This window comes from Malaclemys terrapin, chromosome 1 (genome assembly GCF_027887155.1).
Source record: "Malaclemys terrapin pileata isolate rMalTer1 chromosome 1, rMalTer1.hap1, whole genome shotgun sequence".
NCBI classification, from domain to species: Eukaryota; Metazoa; Chordata; order Testudines; family Emydidae; genus Malaclemys; species Malaclemys terrapin.
Window position 1 is genome coordinate 310,877,863 of NC_071505.1, and position 19,199 is coordinate 310,897,061.

Genomic DNA, 19,199 nt, shown 5'->3' on the forward strand with positions numbered 1-19,199 from the left:
CTGGGTTGAGCTCCCAATGCATGATGGGGCAAAAACATTGTCGCAGGTGGTTTTGGGTACGTGTCGTCAGTTGCTCCTCCCTCCGTGAAAGCAACGGCAGACAATCGTTCCGCGCCTTTTTTCCGTGCAGACGCCATACCATGGCAAGCGTGCAACCCGCTCAGCTCAGCTCACCGACACCGCTGCTGTTGTGTCCTGGGTGCTGCTGTCAGCAGATGGTGCAGTAGGACTGTTGACTGTCGTCATACACCGCTTCTACTGCAACTCTGCTCTGCTGCTCTTGTCTCAATAGCTAATTTCTCCATGTTGTCTGTCATGTGCTCCTGGGAGCATGTGTTCTTCCTCGGGAAATGTGCGCGGTGCTAACCATCGTCCTCCACCGCTTCTGCTGCAACTCTGCTCTCCTGCTCTTGTCTCAATAGCTAATTTCTCCATGTTGTCTGTCATGGGCTCCTGGGAGCATGTGTTCTTCCTCGGGAAATGTGCGCAGTGCTAACAGTCGTCCTCCACCGCTTCCGCTGCAACTCTGCTCTCCTGGTGCCATGAATCCACCTTGCAGGTCCTCTCATCATTCTGTATAAATATCTATTCTCGTGGCATCTGTCATCATCCACCGCTTCCTGCTCTCCTGCAGATGCCATATCACGGCAAGCTTGGAGCCCGCTCAGCTCACCACTGCTGTTGTGAGCATTGTAAACACCTCGCACATTATCCTGCAGTATGTGCAGAACCTGCAAAAGCAGGCAAGGAGGCGATGACAGTGCGATCACGATAGTGATGAGGACATGGACACAGATTTCTCTCAAAGCACGGGCCCTGGCAATTTGGACATCATGGTGGTAATGGGGCAGGTTCCTGCCATGGAATGCCGATTCTGGGCCCGGGAAACAAGCACAGACTGGTGGGAACGCATAGTGTTGCAGGTCTGGGATGATTCCCAGTGGCTGCGAAACTTTTGCATGCATAAGGGCACTTTCATGGAACTTTGTGACTTGCTTTCCCCTGCCCTGAAGCGCAAGAATACCAAGGTGAGAGCAGCCCTCACAGTTGAGAAGCGAGTGGCGATAGCCCTCTGGAAGCTTGCAACGCCCAACAGCTACCAGTCAATCGGGAATCAGTTAGGAGTGGGTAAATCTACTGTGGGGGCTGCTGTGATCCAAGTAGCCAACGCTGAGCTGCTGCTATTAAGGGTAGTGACTCTGGGATATGTGCAGGTCATAGTGGATTGCTTTGCTGCAATGGGGTTCCCTAACTGTGGTGGGGCGATAGACGGAACATATATCCCTATCTTGGGACCGGACCACCTTGGTAGTCAGTACGTAAAGCGCAAGGGATACTTTTCAATGGTGCTGCAAGCACTGGTGGATCACAAGGGACATTTCACCGACATCAACGTGGGATGGCCGGGAAATGTGCATGACACTTGCATCTTCAGGAACTCTGGTCTGTTTGAACAGCTGCAGGAAGGAACTTACGTCCCAGACCAGAAAATTACCGTTGGGGATGTTGAAATGCCTATAGTTATCCTTGGGGACCCAGCCTACCCCTTAATGCCATTGGTCATGAAGCCATACACAGGCACCCTGGACAGTAGTAAGGAACAGTTCAACTATAGGCCGAGTAAGTGCAGAATGGTGGTAGAATGTGCATTTGGACGTTTAAAAGCTCACTGGCACAGTTTACTGACTCGGTTAGACCTCAGCAAAACCAATAGTCCCATTGTTATTTCTGCTTGCTTTGTGCTCCACAATATCTGTGAGAGTAAGGGGGAGATGTTTATGGCGGGATGGGAGGTTGAGGCAAATCGCCTGGCAGCCAATTACGCACAGCCAGACACCAGGGCGATTAGAAGAGCACAGCTTGGCGCCCTGCACATCAGAGAAGCTTTGAAAACCAGTTTCATGACTGGCCAGGCTATGGTGTGACAGTTCTGTTTGTTTCTCCTTGATGAAAACCCACCCCGTGGTTGACTCTACTTCCCTGTAAGCAAACCGTCCTTCCCCCTTCGATCACCGCTTTCAGAGGCAATAAAGTCATTATTGTTCAAAATCATGCATTCTTTATGAATTCATCACACAAATAGGGAAATAACTGACAAGGTAGCCTGGGAGGGGTGGGTGAAGAGGGAAGTACTGGGTGGGGTGGTGGATGAGGGGAGGAGGGAAGGAGAAGGCCATACTACAGTTCAAAACTTATTGAATGCCCGCCTTCTGTTGCTTGGGCAATCCTCTGGGGTGGAGTGGCTGGGTGCCCATAGCCTCCCTCCCCCCGCATTCTTGGGCATCTGGGTGAGGAGGGTATGAAACTTGGGGAGGAGGGCAGGCAGTTATACGGGGGCTGCAGCGGCTGTCTGTGCTCCTGCTGCCTTTCCTGCAGCTCCACCAAACACGTGAGCATGTAAGTTTGCTCCCCGATTAACCTCAGCATTACATCCTGCCTCCTCTCAGAATGCTCCTCCCTCCGCTCATCGCATTCATTTAATGCTTTCCTGGACTCTGCCATTGTTTGCCTCCACGCATTCTGTTGAGCTCTTTCAGTGCGGGAGGACTGCATGAGCTCTGAGAACATCTCGTTGCGGGTGCATTTTTTTCACCTTCTAATCTGTGCTAGCCTCTGGGACGGAGATGATAGAGGGAGCGTAGAAACATTTGCAGCTGCGAGCGGAAAAAAGGGGAGAGTAATATTTAAAAAGATACATTTTAGAGAACAAAGGGAAGACTATTTCACAATGAATCAAGCGATTCACATTACATAGCACAAGTGCTTTTGGTACAAGGTCGCATTTTGCCTCTTATATTGAGTGCCTGCCGGTTTGGTGTGAGACATCACACACGCTTGGCTGGGCAACAGAATTCGGCTTGCAGGCAGCCATGGTAAGGCAAAGGATTTTGGCTTCTTCAACCTTCGTAACGTGGGAATGGTTTCAAACAGCAGCGCCCTCCTTTCCCATACCAAGCAAAGCCTGTTGGGTTGGCCATTTAAAAGGATGGATTGCAGTTTTAGAGTGAATGTGCAGCACAATCCAACCCCACCCCCCCAATTCTCTGGGATGATCGCTTCATCCCCCCCCCCAACACACACACACCACGTGACTAGTATCAGGGAAGATCCCCGTCAGCCAAACACGAACAACTCAGCATGAACGGGCCTCCCCCCACCATGTGGCTAACAGCAGGGATGATTTCTTTTCAGCCAAAGGCAAACAGCCCAGCAGGAACGGGCACCTCTGAATGTCCCCTTAAACAAATTTCCCATATTTCAACCAGGTGACCATGAATGATATCACTCTCCTGAGGGTAACACAGACAGATAAAGAATGGATGTTGCTTGAATGCCACCAAAGCCCGGGCCCATTCGCTGCATTGTTTTGTTCTGCAATGATTCCAGACTACTTGCTACTGGCTTGGCGTGGTAAAGTGTCCTACCATGGAGGACGGAATAAGGCTGCCCTTCCCAGAAACCTTCTGCAAAGGCTTTTAGAGTACCTCCAGGAGAGCTTCATGGAGATGTCCCTGGAGGATTTCTGCTCCATCCCCAGACACGTTAACAGACTTTTCCAGTAACTATACTGGCCGTGAATGCATCCCAAATCTTCAGGGCAAATTAATCATTAAACACGCTTGCTTTTAAACCCTGTATTATATTTACAAAGGTACGCTCACGAGAGGTGCCTTCTCCGGCTTCATGGTCCGGGAGCCCGCCTTGGGAGGGTTGGGAGGGTATTGGCTCCAGGGTGATGAACATTTCCTGGCTGCCAGGGAGAAGGGATTCTCCACTCCCCTGCTGTGCGCTATCCTCAACCTTCTCCTCCTCATCATCTTTCTCATCCACAAAATCCTCATCCCTGTTGCGTGAGACTCACCCCTTGCAGGTGTCCACGGACAGTGTGGGGGTAGTGGTAGGGCCCCCCCCAGAATTGCATGCAGCTCATCATAGAAGCGGCATGTATAGGGCTCTGAACCAGAGCGAATGTTTGCATCCTTTGTTTTTTGGAGGCTTGCCTCAGCTCCTTAACTTTCATGCAGCACTGCTGTGTGTCCCTGTTGTAGCCTCTGTCCATCACGCCCTAGGATATTTTGGCAAATATATTGGCATTTTGTCTTTTGGAACAGAGTTCTGGCTGCACAGATTCTTCTCCCCATACAGCGATCAGATCCAGTATCTCCCGTTCGGTCCATGCTGGAGCTCTTTTGTGATTCTGGGACTCCATGGTCACCTGTGCTGATGAGCTCTGAATGGTCACCTGCGTTGATCAGCTCACCACGCTGGCCAAACAGGAATTGAAATTCAAAAGTTCCCAGGGCTTTTCCTGTCTACCTGGCCAGTGCATCTGAGTTCAGAGTGCTGTCCAGAGTGGTCACAATGGAGCACTCTGGGATAGCTCCCAGAGGCCAATACTGTCAAATTGCGTCCACACTACCCCAAATTCGACCCATCGAGGTCGATTTTAGCACTAAACCCCTCGCCGGGGAGGAGTACAGAAATTGATTTTAAGATCCCTTTAAGTCCCTTGGTCGTGTGGACGGGTGCAGGGTTAAATTGAACTAACGTTACTAAATTCAACCTAAACTCGAAGTGTAGACCAGGGCACAGAAACAGTTTTGTCAGAATGGAAGTAGTTCAACTTTATATACAAATTATGGGCATCTTAGAAATACCTCAAAGATATCCTAAGCACTGAGAGGGCGGGATAGTTATTGCATTATCCATAGTAAATGTTACATAGGAAAATGTAAAAAGATGGTTTGTGCTTGATGTTGAAAAGAAAATCTCTTTTTTTTACTGAACATATTAGACGCACCATCAACTTGAAAATCATGGTGCTTGAAAATGTTGTACTTTCTATCTGCAGTATTGTACCTCATCCAGTGTACTTAATGCCCCAATAGCAATATGTGGGTGAACCCAGACAATCACTATGTTCTCAAATGAACTCACACAAGAAAATGATAAAAGACCATATCACTTGTGTGTGAAAACTTTTCACTGGATGTATCCCACTGTTCCTTGGGGTAACTTCCATAGTCCTGTCCATGCTAACAATCTGCAGTGCAATCTATTTCAAATGGAAGTCACACCTCCCTTTGCAAAAAGCAGCAGCTCAGGTCAGTGTTAACATATTGTCTTCTGAATTCCGACTTGCAAGCACACTATCAGAGAGCCTGCAGGGGTTTTCAGTAGACACTGATCTGATGAAGTCTTTTGCAAAGTGAGCTGCTTCCTGGTCATGTGAGCACAGCCAGATTTTGGTGAATCTGTGGTGTAAGGCCAGTAAAAGTGTGGACTTCATCAAAAGCATAAAGAATAACCATGCATACCAGCCGATAGCTAAAAAGCTGGCAGCTCAGTGGATTTTCCAAACAGGTGATAAATGCAGGGTGCGAATTAAGAGGCTAAAGAGAGAATACAGGAAAACCTAGGATAAGAGTCACATCTCGGGCAACTCGCAAACAACATGCCTATTTTATGATGACTTTGACCAGGTCCTGGGCACTGCACCCAGCCCAGAGCCAACTGTGCTTCATGATGACCTGGTGAACTGATGGAGCACTGCTGGCTCCTGAATCCGGAATGGGGATTCATTGCAGCCAGCAGCAGGCTTCGAGCCAGGATCATGAAGTGACTCTTGTAATGCAACCAGTTCCAGAGCAGGCTGTGGATCAGGATCAACAGCTAAATCTCAGTTCCCATGTGAAGGAGCTGTTTGAACCCCTCCTACTCCTGAGGAACAGCGCACTGCTGGGAACCTGGAGGAGACAGAAGTCGCTCAAGAGCCTGGTAAGTATATGATTCAAATTAAAAGTTTATTATTACTGTAATTAGATTGATTTGTAGTTAAAGAGCAATGCAAAAACGCTAAGCCCCAGTTACCAGCGTTTGGACACTAATGGTGGATTGTATCACAGTGTCTAGGCATCCCCACCTTCCCCCTCCCCACTGTGTGGAGTTCAAAATGGTGAATTGGAATTTCAGACTTTTAAACACAGCTGTATTTTAACTGTTAAGACAAAGATTTGCTACAGTCATTCTTGTTTTCCTTTGAGTATTTGGAAATTTGCCACTTTGCAATCACTCCTCCTGGGAGTTATTAATTATAAAAATATTAGTAATTAATATTAAGATATTAATTAAATATCTCCTCCTGGGTCTGTGCAGCTGCCTGTAAATAGTAAACTGAGTGTGTGTGTTTGGGAAACAGTATTCTTCTTCGAGTGCTTGCTCATGTCAATTCCATTCTAGGTGCGCGCGTGCCCACGTGTGCAGCTGTCGGAGATTTTTGCCTTTGCGATTTCTGTAGGGTTGGCTGTGGCGATCTCTTGAGTGCTGCAGACATGTGTCAGTATATTAGGCGCTGCCGGCCTTACGCCCTTGCAGCTGCTTCTTACCGTCCATGGTGGTTAGTCGGAGCATCTTTCCCTTGCCTAGCAAAGGTTAGTGGTTCTTCTACTTCGCTCTTTGAGCCTTAAGGCTTTGTAAATAGTTCGTTTACAGTAGTTAGTTAGTAAGTAGTGTAGTTAGAGATAGAGTCCCAGTGGGGACTTTGCCCCAGGTGGGGCATGCCCCATTGTCTCTGGGTTTTAAGCCCTGCTCTGACTGCAACAAGCCTATGCCTGTTAGTGACTCCCATAGCAGCTGCCTCAAGTGCTTGGGGGAATCACATGTGAAGGACAAGAGTCGCATCTGTAAGAACTATTGTCCCAGAACTCAGAAAGAACAAGACATCCATTTGAGGGCCCTCCTCATGGGCTTCTCTCTGCCCGGTATCCAAGCCTTCCTGGTCGGACTCTGCCCCAGCACCTTGGCCTCGGTGCGCAGCGCACCCCCAGCACCAGGCTGCGCCCGGTACTACTCCCCATTGCCGGTGCCTAAGAAGAGGTTGAAGAAGAGCGATTCCCCAGCACCGAGCAAGAAGGGCAAAGGACCTAGTTCGGGCCACCAACCCACACTGGAGCCACATGGGGACACCCCCCCTGATGGGGCCCGCTAACCCCCCGAGGGATCTGCCCCCGACTCCAGGCAGTGGTAGGGGACCCAGAGTGGTGAGAGGGCCAACACCTTCCCAGGCTCTCCTGGCACCCATAGAGCAGAGGCCTCTACCAGCGTGCCAGCACCACATGTGTCGCAGGACACGGCAAGGGGTCCTGGTGAGGTCAAGCCAACAATGAAGACTCCCCAGAGGGCAGACAAATGACGATGGGCTCCGAAGACGAGACAGCATTCTCCGTCTCCACCCCCCCAGGTCTCTATCTTCTGTGGGACGTCCGAGATTGCCGGCACCGTGATTGCGGTCTCTGCCCTCTCAACGTGGGTCCCCTAGAAGAAGGCATCGGTCACCGTATCGCTGGCACCGATCATCCTCCTGCTGGCTGTCCCCTGGGCGCAGACCCCCATCTCCCAGACAGTGGGAGTGGTCTCCGTTGCGGTATCGATCCCCCAGGCCCTGGCACCGATCCACCTATTCGAGGCACCGGTCTCACGTGGCAATGGTTAGCTATCAGACACAAGCTTCGACGGCCCCTCCATGGTCATTGGAAGGTGATTCCTCTGGTATGGAAAGGGAATTCAGCCCTTCACCGCAACAGCACTGGCACGATTGGGCACCTGATGCTGCGTCGATTTGCGCAATGCTGTTGTGGCAGCAGGCGAGTGGCTGGAGCAATGGCCCTGCTGATGCTGATGCCTCTGTCAATCCATTCCTTGGCCGCCACCTCGGAGCAGCAACCAACAGCACTGAGCTTGATGCACAAGGTGCACTCAAAGGCTGGGATAGAGGAGTGAGCACCCACCCCAAAATCCTTTTCCCCTGTGGGGAATGATGCCCCAGGACCTCCCCCAATGACCTACTCATCCTCCTTGTCCCCTGATGAGGCGGTGGTGGGGCCCTCTCTTGCCAGCCCGCTGGATGATTTTAAACAACATCAGGCCCTGATTCGTAGGGTGGCTACGAACTTGGGCTTGGAAGTGGAGGAGATGGCTGACATCTTATTTAATGTGCTCTCAGCCTCTAACCCCATCCATGTTGCGCTAACATTACACAGTGGGGTCCTAAAGATAGCAAAAGCCCTTTGGCAAACTCCTTCTCCATCCCTTCCACCTCCAAGAGGGCCGAGAAAAAGTATTTCATCCCGGCCGAGGGTTTTGAATATTTGTATACCCACCCTCCTTCGGGCTCACTAGTTGTCTCGGCGGCCAATGAGAAGGACAGACAGGGGCATATCATTTCAACCCCCAAAAATAAGGAAGCCAAGAGCCTGGATCTTTTTGGAAGAAGGATTTATTCAACAGCCAGCCTTCAGTTACAGGTGGCTAACCACCAGGCTCTCTTGGAGAGGTACAATATCAACTTATGAGACTTCCTCTCTAAGTTCAAGGACTCCCTGCCCCAGGACTTTCCCCAGGAATTAGGGGCCCTGGTGGAGGAGGGGATGACAGCTGCAAGGTGCTCCCTCCAAATAGCATCGGACACATCCAATTCGGCAGCTGTGGTGGTCGCGTTGGCGGTGGTCATGAGGCACAACTCCTGGCTTCAGGCCGCTGGCCTTTCCCAGGAAATGCAGGCCTCGATCCAGGATCTTGAGGCTCACTTTGATGGGAACGGTCTCTTTGCAGAGCAGACTGAGGCGAGGCTGCATGGACTGAAGGATACTCAGGTACCTTCACTTGCTGGGTCTGCATATGCCCTGTTGAAGCCTCACAGGGGCCAGAAGCACTTGTTTTGAGGGTGCACTCGAGAGCAACGCCTCAGCAAACTCCCTAGATCTGCCTCGTTCTTTCCTCAAGAGTCTTTGTCCCTACCCTTCAGTCTGGTCGTGGGTCACCTCAGAGCATTGGGTGCTAGAGATTGTGTCTCAGGGCTACACCTTGCATTTCTCGCTCCCCCCAACCCTCTTCCCGGTCCTTCTTCAGGGACCCTTCTCACGAGCAACTCCTCATCCAAGAGGTCGAGAACCTAATGCAGCTGGAGGCAGTGGAGGAGGTCCCTTGGGACATGAGAGGAAAAGGGTTTTATTCCCGTTATTTCCTAATCCCGAAAGCGAAAGGAGGCCTAAAACCCATTCTGGACCTGCGGCGCCTCAACAAGTCTCTCAAAAAGTTAAAAGCAACAGAGAGTTCTGTGGCACCTTTAAGACTAACAGATGTATTGGAGCATAAGCTTTCGTGGGTGAATACCCACTTCGTCAGACGCATCATGAAAGCTTATGCTCCAATACATGTTAGTCTTAAAGGTGCCACAAGACTCTCTGTTGCTTTTTACAGATCCAGACTAACACGGTTACCCCTCTGATACTCAAAAAGTTAAAGTTCTGCATGGTCTCCCCGGCTTCAATCATCCCCTCCCCGGATCCAGGAGACACCACCCTCGAGCTGAAGGATGCTTAGTTCCATATCTCCATCTTCCAAGGTCACAGATGATTCCTCCATTTTGTGGTTGGCGGGCACCATTTCCAGTTCATGGCACCTTTGGTCTCTCGTCTGTCCTGAGGGTGTTCACAAAATGTATGGTGCCAGTGGCCGCTTACCTGAGGTATTGAGGGGTTCAGGTTTACCTGTATCTTAATGATTGGCTTATCAAAGGCAGATCTCAGGAACAGGTGCAGAGGAGCCTTGATCTAGTTCGTTCCACCTGCCATGACCTGGGCCTGTTGATAAATGAAAAGAAATCGACCTTAAGGCTGGTGCAACAAATAAAGTTCATTGGGGCGGTTCTTGGCTCCACATGAGCCAGAGCCTTCCTTCCAGAGGCACGTTTCCAGGCCATGTCACTCCTGAATCCCCCATGTGAAACACTACCCACTCACCACTGCTCACACCTGCCTGCGATTGTTAGGCCACATGGCCTCATGTATGCACATGGTCCCGCATGCCCAGCTCCATTTCCGGCCACTGCAAGCATGGCTGGTGTTGGTCTACATCCCTGTAAGAAGGTTGGGACTCACCACCGTGGCGCCTCCTACTGGTTACTCCGGGAATTAGTTCAGTCCTGTGGAGCGTCCCTTCTCAGTAGTATCCCGCCCGTTGTCTTGCCCTCGGTTGGCTTCTGAGCCCACGTCGCTCACCAACTCGCGGCGTCCTCTACAGGACCACTGCCCTCCAGCAGTGCCCCTTAGTCCTTCCACACACCCTTCTGGGGGACGTGGGGGTCAATCGGCTGACTCTATGTCCAGCCACCATGGTCAACCACACACCCCAAAGTCTAATCCCTGGTAGCCGCGCATTTGCCCAGGGCCAGGAACATGTTAGCAGATGGCCTCAGCAGGACCTTCTTAGTTATAGATAAATTTCAGTTGGGGGTTCCTTCTTCCTCCCCTGCCCCATGTTTCCTCTCCTGGGGACCGGGGCATGCCTCGGTCTCAGGGTTTCAAACTGTGTGGGTCCTGTCTGAAGCCTATGCCAAAGGGAGACCCACACAACTCCTGTCTGAAGTGCTTGTGGGAAGCCCATCAAACAGATAAATGTAAGATCTGCAGTGGCATCTGACCAAGGACCAAGAAGGAGAGGGACTTTAGGCTGAAACTACTCCTCATGGGTTCAGCCATTTGTCCCCAGATGGCAATGACGGTGTCTGATCCCAAACCCAGCACTTTGGTACGGAGCGCACTGGCCTTGGTACGAGAGGCCACAGCGCCGAGAAAGGACTCGGGTTCCAAGGATCCTCAGCACTGCCATTCCACGACGCTGAAGACCTCCTCCAGTGCGAGTGCCCAGCACCGCTCCCATTCATCGGTGCCGCACAAGAAAAAGAAGATGGACAGCAGTCGTTCTCCCACTAAAGTAGTGGAGTGAGGAGTCACCAGCTGGGTGTGTTCCCTGCTAGGACACCCTGCTCCAGCTCCAACTCAGCTGTCACTGTTGACTCCGGCCTTACAGTGAGGTTTGTCAAGTCTGGTTCTAGTGGACTCCCCAGTGCGGGAGTGTTGGAAGGAGGACCCAGACCTTCCCTCTACGCCAGACACCTTTGCAGCAGTTAGGGACCTCATAACGATGACGGCGCAGTCCCCTGCACCGGCATGGGTGCCACAAAGAGGCACAGTGCCCTCTCGAGGCAAGCTGATGATGACGAGGCACCGCTTGCCCTCACCTCGGCACTGCTCCCGAGCACCATCTCGCTCCGCACCGCCTTGGTTGCCAAGGTCGGAGTCCTCATCGGACTTGGAGGCAGAGTTGTACACCTCTAGGCAAAGCCGGCACCGACCTCGGCACTGCTCAAGACAAGAGCAAGGGCAGCCGCTACCCATGATGTCCTGGCCTCTGCTGTGGCAGGTGCCGTCTCAATGGCCCTTCTGGACCTCCTGGGTCTACTACGAAGCCCTAGGGCCGGAGTCCAGATCCTTATAAGTGGCTTTGGAGGCATGGGTCCCTCCATCATCGACATTGGTAGCCCGGGAACCTCCTCAAGGGCAGGAGATGGGCACGCAGGTTGGCACCAAGACTGCTGCGGGACCCGGCACTGGGACCAGTATTGAGAGGGTGCAGGCCCGGAAACCAGCACCACTCCTGGCACTGCACAAGATGTTTCGGTGCAAGGGGATCCCGCGAACCAGAGGGTCAGGAAAACCCAGTGCCCCCGCAGGCATCTTCCTCATCCTCCCTGGATGAAGTGGTGGTAGGCATTTCCACCACACTGCTTGCTGTGGATAACAGGGCACACCAAGAGTTTCTCAGGAGGGTGGCTCAAAACTTAAGCATGCAGTCGGAGGAGGTGTTGGAGGAGACCGACCCTATGGTTGACATTCTGGTCCCTGAAGGTCCTTCAAGGGTGGCTTTGCCCCTTATTAAGTCTATCTATAACACCACTAAGGTGTTGTGGCAAACACCCGCCTCTCTTCTCCCCATGGCAAAAGGGATACAGAGGAAATATATTGTTCCCTCCAAAGGGTATGAGTACCTGTTTACTCATCCTCAGCAGGGTACTCTGGTGGTGGAGGCGGCTAACCATAAGGAAAGGCAGAGGCAACTGGGGCCGACTCCTAAATCCAAAGAGGCGAAGTAGCTGGATTTCTTTGGTAGGAAGGTGTATTCTACCGGGGGGCTCCAGCTTCTCATTGCCAACCAGCAGGCAGTCCTTAGCTGCTATAGCTATAATTCCTGGAACATGTCCATATTTCAGGAACTGCTTCCAGCAGACTCCCATTTGGAGTTTGTGGCTGTCCTGAAGGAAGGCAAGGTCATCACAAGGACCTCCTTATAGGCCTCGCTGGACTCGGTGGAGTCAGCAACCCATACGATGGCAACTGCGATAGCCATGAGATGGAGCTCATGGCTTCAAGTGTTGGGACTCCCACACAAAGTCCAACACATATTCAGGACTTGCCTTTTGACTGTTCAGGCCTCTTTTCGGAGCAAACAGACACTAGGCTTCACAGCCTGAAAGACTTGCAGGCAACACTGAAGTCCCTGGGGCTTCAAACGCCAGCCCACCAAAGAAAGCCATTTAAGCCGCAACCCACCCTTCGCTTCTCCTCAGCTCTTCCTAGGCAGGACTGTAGCAGGAAGCAGGGCAGGCGTAATAGGCAGAGGCCTTCTCAGTCCTCCTCTAACCAGGGCCAAGGCTCAGCGAAGCAGCCCTCAGCCTCCAAACAAACTTTTGAAGGTACTCCCAGGGGTGATGCACCAGTTCAGATGCCATATCCTTCCCTTCCCTTTGTGAATCGTCTGTCTCATTTCTACCAGGCCTGAGCTCAAATCACCTCAGACCAATGGGTCTTGAGCAAGTAGAAGGGCTAGATAGACTGTACCCTCAAGTTAGGCAGATGATTCCCCCATGGGATCTCAACCTGCTGCTCTCAAGGCTGATGGGCCCTCCCTTTGAGCCCCTAGCAACATGGTCTCTACTTTACCTTTCTTGGAAGGTGGCATTCCTATAACTTCAGCCAGGAGGGTGTCTGAGTTCAAGGCCCTCACATCTGAGCGCCCTTATACTGTGTTTTCTAAAGACAAAGTGAATTTGCAGCCACACCCAGCTTTCCTCCCAAAGGTAGTTTCGCAATTTCATGTGAATCAGGACATTTTTCTTCCAGTGTTCTTCCCTAAGCCAAATGCTAATAACCAGGAATGGATGCTCTGTTCCCTGGATGTCAGATGAACATTAGGCTTTTATATTGGGCGGACAAAGCCGTTTCGGAAATCGACACAGCTCTTCATTGCAATTGCAAAGTGGATGGAGGGGCTCTCCATGTCGGCCCAAAAGATCTCTTTATGGATCATGTATCTGGGTGTGATACAACCTAGCAAAGATACCAGCCCCAGCATTAACAGTGCACTCCACAGGAGCGCAAGTGTCATCTGCAGCGTTCCTGGCGCAGGTTCCTATTCAAGACATCTGCAGGGTGGCGACGTGGTTGTCTATTCACACCATTACATCTCATTATGCCATTACACAGCAGGCTAGAGACAACGTCGCATTTGGCAGAGCAGTGCTGCAGTCTGCGAGTCGGTGAACTCTGACCTCTTCTCCTAGGGACTGCTTGGGAGACACCTACTTGGAATCGACATGAGCAATCACTTGAAGAAGAAAAAACGGTTGTCTACCTTTCGTAACTGTTGTTCTTCAAGATGTGTTGTTCATGTCCATTCCAAGATCCACCCACCTCCAAAGGGCTCCACAGCTGACCTGACGGGTACCGCTAGGGGAAACACCTTCCGGCGACCATGCACGCAGCGTGCACACACCTACTTGGAATGGACATGAACAACACATCTTGAAGAACAACAGTTACGAAAGGTAGGTAACCATTTTTTCTTGGATCATGGCCTACATCCATTACTGCAATGACCTTGCGAAGGTGCCTCCACCAGCGACCGTGACTGCCCACACAACTAGGGTTTAGGCTTCATTGGCAGTCTTTCTGGCCCAGGTGTTGATTCAGGATATCTGCAGGGCTTCTACTTGGTCATCTTTCCACACATTTACGTCTCATCCGCTTACCCAGCAAGCCCAAGACGATGCTGGCTTCAGCAGAACAGTGTTGCAAGCCACACGATTGTGAACTCTGAATTCGCCTCCAGGGATACTGCTTGTGAGTCACATAGAATGGAATTGACATAAACAAGCACTCAAAGAAGAAAAAACGGTTACCTACCATTTCGACATGTGTTGCTTCTGTCCATTCCATTACCCGCCCTCCTGCCCCTCTGTCAGAGTTGCCAGCAAGAAGGAACTGAGAGTGCTTAGGGCCAGCGGCGCCTTATATACCTACACATGAACATGTCACTCAAGAGGGCGCCAAGACAAAAATCTCTGATGGCTGTGCACATGGGCGCACACACACCTTGAATGGAATGGACATCAACAACATATCTCGAAGAACAACAGTTACGTAAATTAGGTAACCATTTTTTCTGTTTCCAAATCTAGTCAATTTCAGTTAGCGATAATCCATGCAGGATTAAAACTGCAGATTTCAGAGAGTTTTGTGTTCATCAATAATAGGATAAGCCTTGTGTGCTCTAACACAGCATCATGTTGATTCCATCATGGATTAGGACCCAGTACTGGCTGCTGATAGCTGCATACTTTTCCTGAAGCAGGAACTCCACATAGTTTGTCACATTGTGGGGAAGAATGTATTTTCCACACCCCCCGTATAGCTGACTAATCCACTCCACTCATGGATGTGTTGTTGGTTTGAATACTTCTGTTGCATACGCTGTAGGATTCCCTCCAGCAGTCTGGAATAACATCTCCCTCTGCCAATAGGGCACCACAAGACCTGTTATGTCTTCCAATATATGAAAGGCCTGAAATGAGAGAAAAAGCATTTTCCTGCGAGGACCCTCCATATGACAATTACTTAGGAAATTTTTATGAAGCAGTTTTAATTTTAAAATTACCATTGCCTATGTACTTCTGTAACTATGATTAACAAGGCTGTGTCAAGAGACAGCGTGATGACTGAAGCATCCCCTTCACAATATGTGTGGGTTCACTTTAGAATTGTTATATTTTATGCCCTTGACATTCCACAGTTATTAATTCTGTGCTCCTCCACAGAGTTACTTTAAACAATAACCCTCTGTTTCTTATAATATGTAAGGCCCATAACCTGTACTACCTGCTGTTCTTCAGGAACTTGATCCCTGGCTCAGCGTACCCTCAGGTCCATTCCCAAAGGAAGCTTTTCCATGAAGAACACATGGTCGATGTTCTTGAGAGGGCAGAGCAGCAGTTCCAGTACCAGAAGAAGAGGGATGAGAGACTGGAACAATGGCAGGCTGACAGGCAGGAGGCAGGGTTGAGGCTCGCTGCCCAGGTGGAGGCGAGTGTTTCAGCAAGGGAGCAGGCACTTGCACAGTAGTTCCTGGAACAGAAACAGTGGCTAAGGGAAGAGGACAGAGCCCAGCAAAGACAACTTTTCCAGCAACTCTTATCTTAATGGCTGCAAGATACTGGCTCCTGCTGCCTCTCCCACAGCATGGCATGATGCCCCAGCAACGTACCCTCAGCCCAGCAGTAGCTTGCACAACTCCATGTTGGGGGGAGCCCAGGCATTCAGGACTGGTGAGCAGCTGGGCTGGGCAACTAAACCCTGTGCAGCCTTCCTTCTTTCACCCCTCTTTGCTTGAAACCTCCACCTCACTCACCCGTCACAAAGTCAGGGCTAAACATGTAAAGAAGGGAAAGGAGGGGCCAGCGGACATTCAGTGGTAGGGGGATTGTGTTAGGTATTAACTATTTTCTGTCCTTTATGTGGGGGTGTTTGGTGTTGTAATGGCAGCTGGCCTACCCAACACTGTGTGAGTGGTTTACTGTTTTCTGACCTGTTTACAAATAAAGAATGTTATATTTTCAAGAAAGTTTATTGCTGTTCAATGCATCATATCATACACACAGGATCTGAGATATAGGTAAAAACATGTTAAGGAGTAATTAAGCATGGCAAAGCAAACAATATTCCTCTCTTTGCTGGTCCCCAATCACAAATTTATTTGTCATCATGTCATCTGACTTACATTACATAGCAATTAAATCCACACCCCTCCCATGCACTGCCCCCTGCCAAAAATGAGCCAGTCCTCTCCCCCACCCAACCACATTCATACAGGTATTATTCCCCCTCTTCTATTGGGCCATGCTAGTCAATAATGCAAATGCACACAAAATATCCCTTCTGCTGCACAGGTGCAACCAGCTCCCACAGTGGTAGCTGCACTTGCTGGCTGAGGGTACCGATCCAGCATTCCCTTGCTATCATAGATCTATTCAGGGGGAAATGGCTCACCTCTGGCCTCTAGGTTGTGAAGAGCACAGCAAGCCACAGTAATGCAGACAGCATTAATTATACTGGCATCTAAATGGGTTTGCAAACACCTCCAACATGATTTTAATCTGCCAAAAGCACATTCAATAACCATTCTACAGCTGCGTTGAGTGTAATTAAACCTTTATTTGCCAGGGCCTCGGAAATCAGGATATGGTTTCATAAGCCAAGTTAAAAGAGGGTATGTGGTGGTCCCCCAGAATAACAGTGTGAACAGTAACATCATTTATGTCAGTGTCATTTAGTAGGAATAGTGTCCCGGCCTGTCCAAGAATGTAGACTGCCGTGCGGTGAAAAATTCCGGCATTGTGAACTTTTCCTGTACAGCCCACGTTGACATTCATAAATCTGTGGTCCACTAGTTCCTGCATAAAAATGGAGTAATACCCTTTGTGGTTTATATATTCATGTGCTCCTTGAGAAGGTCATACTGTGGGCACGAGTCCCATCACTTGCACTGTTACGAAACCCCACTCTCTCAAAGCCATCAGTTACCTCTAGAATATCTTTAATGTCTGCCACCTTGGGGTAAACCTCATGCCTGATTGTGTCAGTTACCTTTGCCACCACTTTACCCATAGTCAGCTTTCCAACCCCAAACCGGTTGGCAATAGACCTGGAGCAGTCTGGGGTAGCCAGCTTCCACACAGTTATAACACTCTGCTTCTGGACTGGCAAGGGTGACTTTGTGTATCTTTTTATGCTGGAGGGTGTGTCCGGGGAAGGGGGAGTTAAGAAGCTCACAAAGCTCCAGAAATGTTGCTTTCCTTACGCAAAAGTTCTGGATCTGCTGCTGGTCATCCCAGCTCTGCATGACTATCTGGTTCCACCAGTCGGTGCTTGTGGCCATACACTGGAAGCAGCGCTCTACGTAGGGGCCATCAGTGGCTATGCCAATTATACTGAGCAGCATCTGCCATTGCGAGTCTGTGATGCCAGGGTACTCCTCCTGCAGCTCCATCAGGAAATCAGTGAGGTACCTTTGGTGGGACAGAAAACATTGCACCAGCACCTTATGGATGTTCTGCCAGCTTCCTGACATATGCATGAAAATGCAAACAAGAGAAGTTCATCCAAAGATGCCTCTTCCTTGTTGCTGGCTCTGGTAGCTGGGAGTACACAGAACAAAAAGATTGTTCAGCAGGATTTGTTGGCAGACAGTTCAAATTTCCTGTAATGTGCAGGATGAGCAGCAGAGTTTTCCCACAGTGCGACACATTCCTAGGGCTAGAATCAGCATTGTGGGGGGCAGTGTGCTAGGAGCTCTGGGATATGGTTACCTTGACTCGGATCTGTATTTTGACTCGGAGTGTGAATGCCAGAGCCCTAGGTTTGAGCATCAGTCAGAAAATTCTTAACCTAGGGTTACAATGCAATGTAGACACTCAAGCCCAGGTTCCCTGACACAGGTCAGCTGACTTGAGTCTCGCTATGCGTACATTGCTTTGTAGAGCCTGTGTAAACTTGAAAGCTTGTCTTTCTCACAACAGAAATTGGTCTAATAAAAAACATTACCTCACCCACTTTGTGCTTTCTGTAGTTATAAGTAACACATAAGACTGATGAAATGGAAAGAAGTCAACAAATTTTTTCTTATGTTTGTGCAGATAGTTTCTCCCTTTCCGAGAAAACCCCTATAAACATCAACATTCAAAAGATCTAAATAAGAAACTTTTAAAGGATTTAAAAAACATATGAATTTACTATGTAAAGGCTGATTTCTATCTGAAAGGGAGTTTAAAAAAAGTTTTAAAAATTGTTACTAAACGGCACATTATTTTAAGAAAAATACATGTTACAGTTATTCACCCTAATCTCCTTTTATTTCATGATCACCATCTGCTTAGTCTGCTACAATAATACACCTTTCATCCAAAGATCTTAAAGTGCTTTGCAAAGCTAAGAACAGAGAGGCTAGGTGACTAGCCCATGGATACAGAGGAAGTTAGTGGCAGTGCCAGAACTGGAATAAGTATTGACAGTCTCCTGCTTTAACCACATAAACAAACTGCTAATAGTAATAAAAATTAAAATTGCCTATAGGTGAAATTTTCCATGTAACTTGCCACTTCATGTTTCCTTTTTTATGTTCTTTTTCCTTATTTTGGACATCCATATTATATAAAATGACTTTTTGATCAAACCAATATTGATTACTGCATATGAATTTATATTATGTTGGAGAAATACATGATGCTATATTTGTATGTAATTATTACAAAATTGTCACACATTTCAGATTTGGTTTTAGAGTATAAGGATTAATGCAGTTTATTATATATATGTGGTAGAAAAGTAAAATGCTTTCATGATAATCTGTTACTGGAGCTTGGCGTTCTATTTTTTGTGCTGTCAAAGCCATGTCCCCTAAGTATAATTGGACTACTGCTTTTAGGGAAACAGTTTTGTTAAGTGATTAGAATAGGGGTCTGAAATTCAACATTGGCGGGTTCTCCTATTGGATCTGCCACTGTCTTGCAGTGCCATCATGGGAAATGTATTAATTTCCCTGTGCTTCAGTTTACCCATTTGTCTATCTCACGGAAGTGTTGAGGGTTTAACTATGATCTATTTATTTAGAATACCAATGGATAGTTCAAAATATATTCTTTTCAATAAAGACTGATTTATAGTAGACATTTTTACACTCTCTCTCTCTCTCATATATTGTTTTAACCCCGGATTCAGCATTTGCTATATAGTAGTTTTGTTGCTACCAAGTTTTTTTTACTGACTGAAGGTTGACTGAAGCTTAGGCTAGTACCTAGGATGGTCCTGCTGTTTGTTCTAACCACTAGACTACACTTCACATTGTTTCTAAACATAAGTAACTATTAATTGAATGGGTAATACAAAAAAAAATCATTTATCTGAGCCTTTCTGTTTGAGTTTAAGCAAGCAAAAAGGCAATCCCTACATGCGCTGCTGTATTTTATTGAA

At 48.9% G+C, this 19,199-nt stretch overlaps 1 protein-coding gene across 10 annotated transcripts in view; it reads left to right on the top strand.

Moving 5' to 3' along the window:
• The window catches only part of SACS (sacsin molecular chaperone), a 244,919-nt gene that overhangs the window by 211,189 nt on the left and 14,531 nt on the right, over window positions 1-19,199 (top strand). The window lies entirely within an intron of this gene.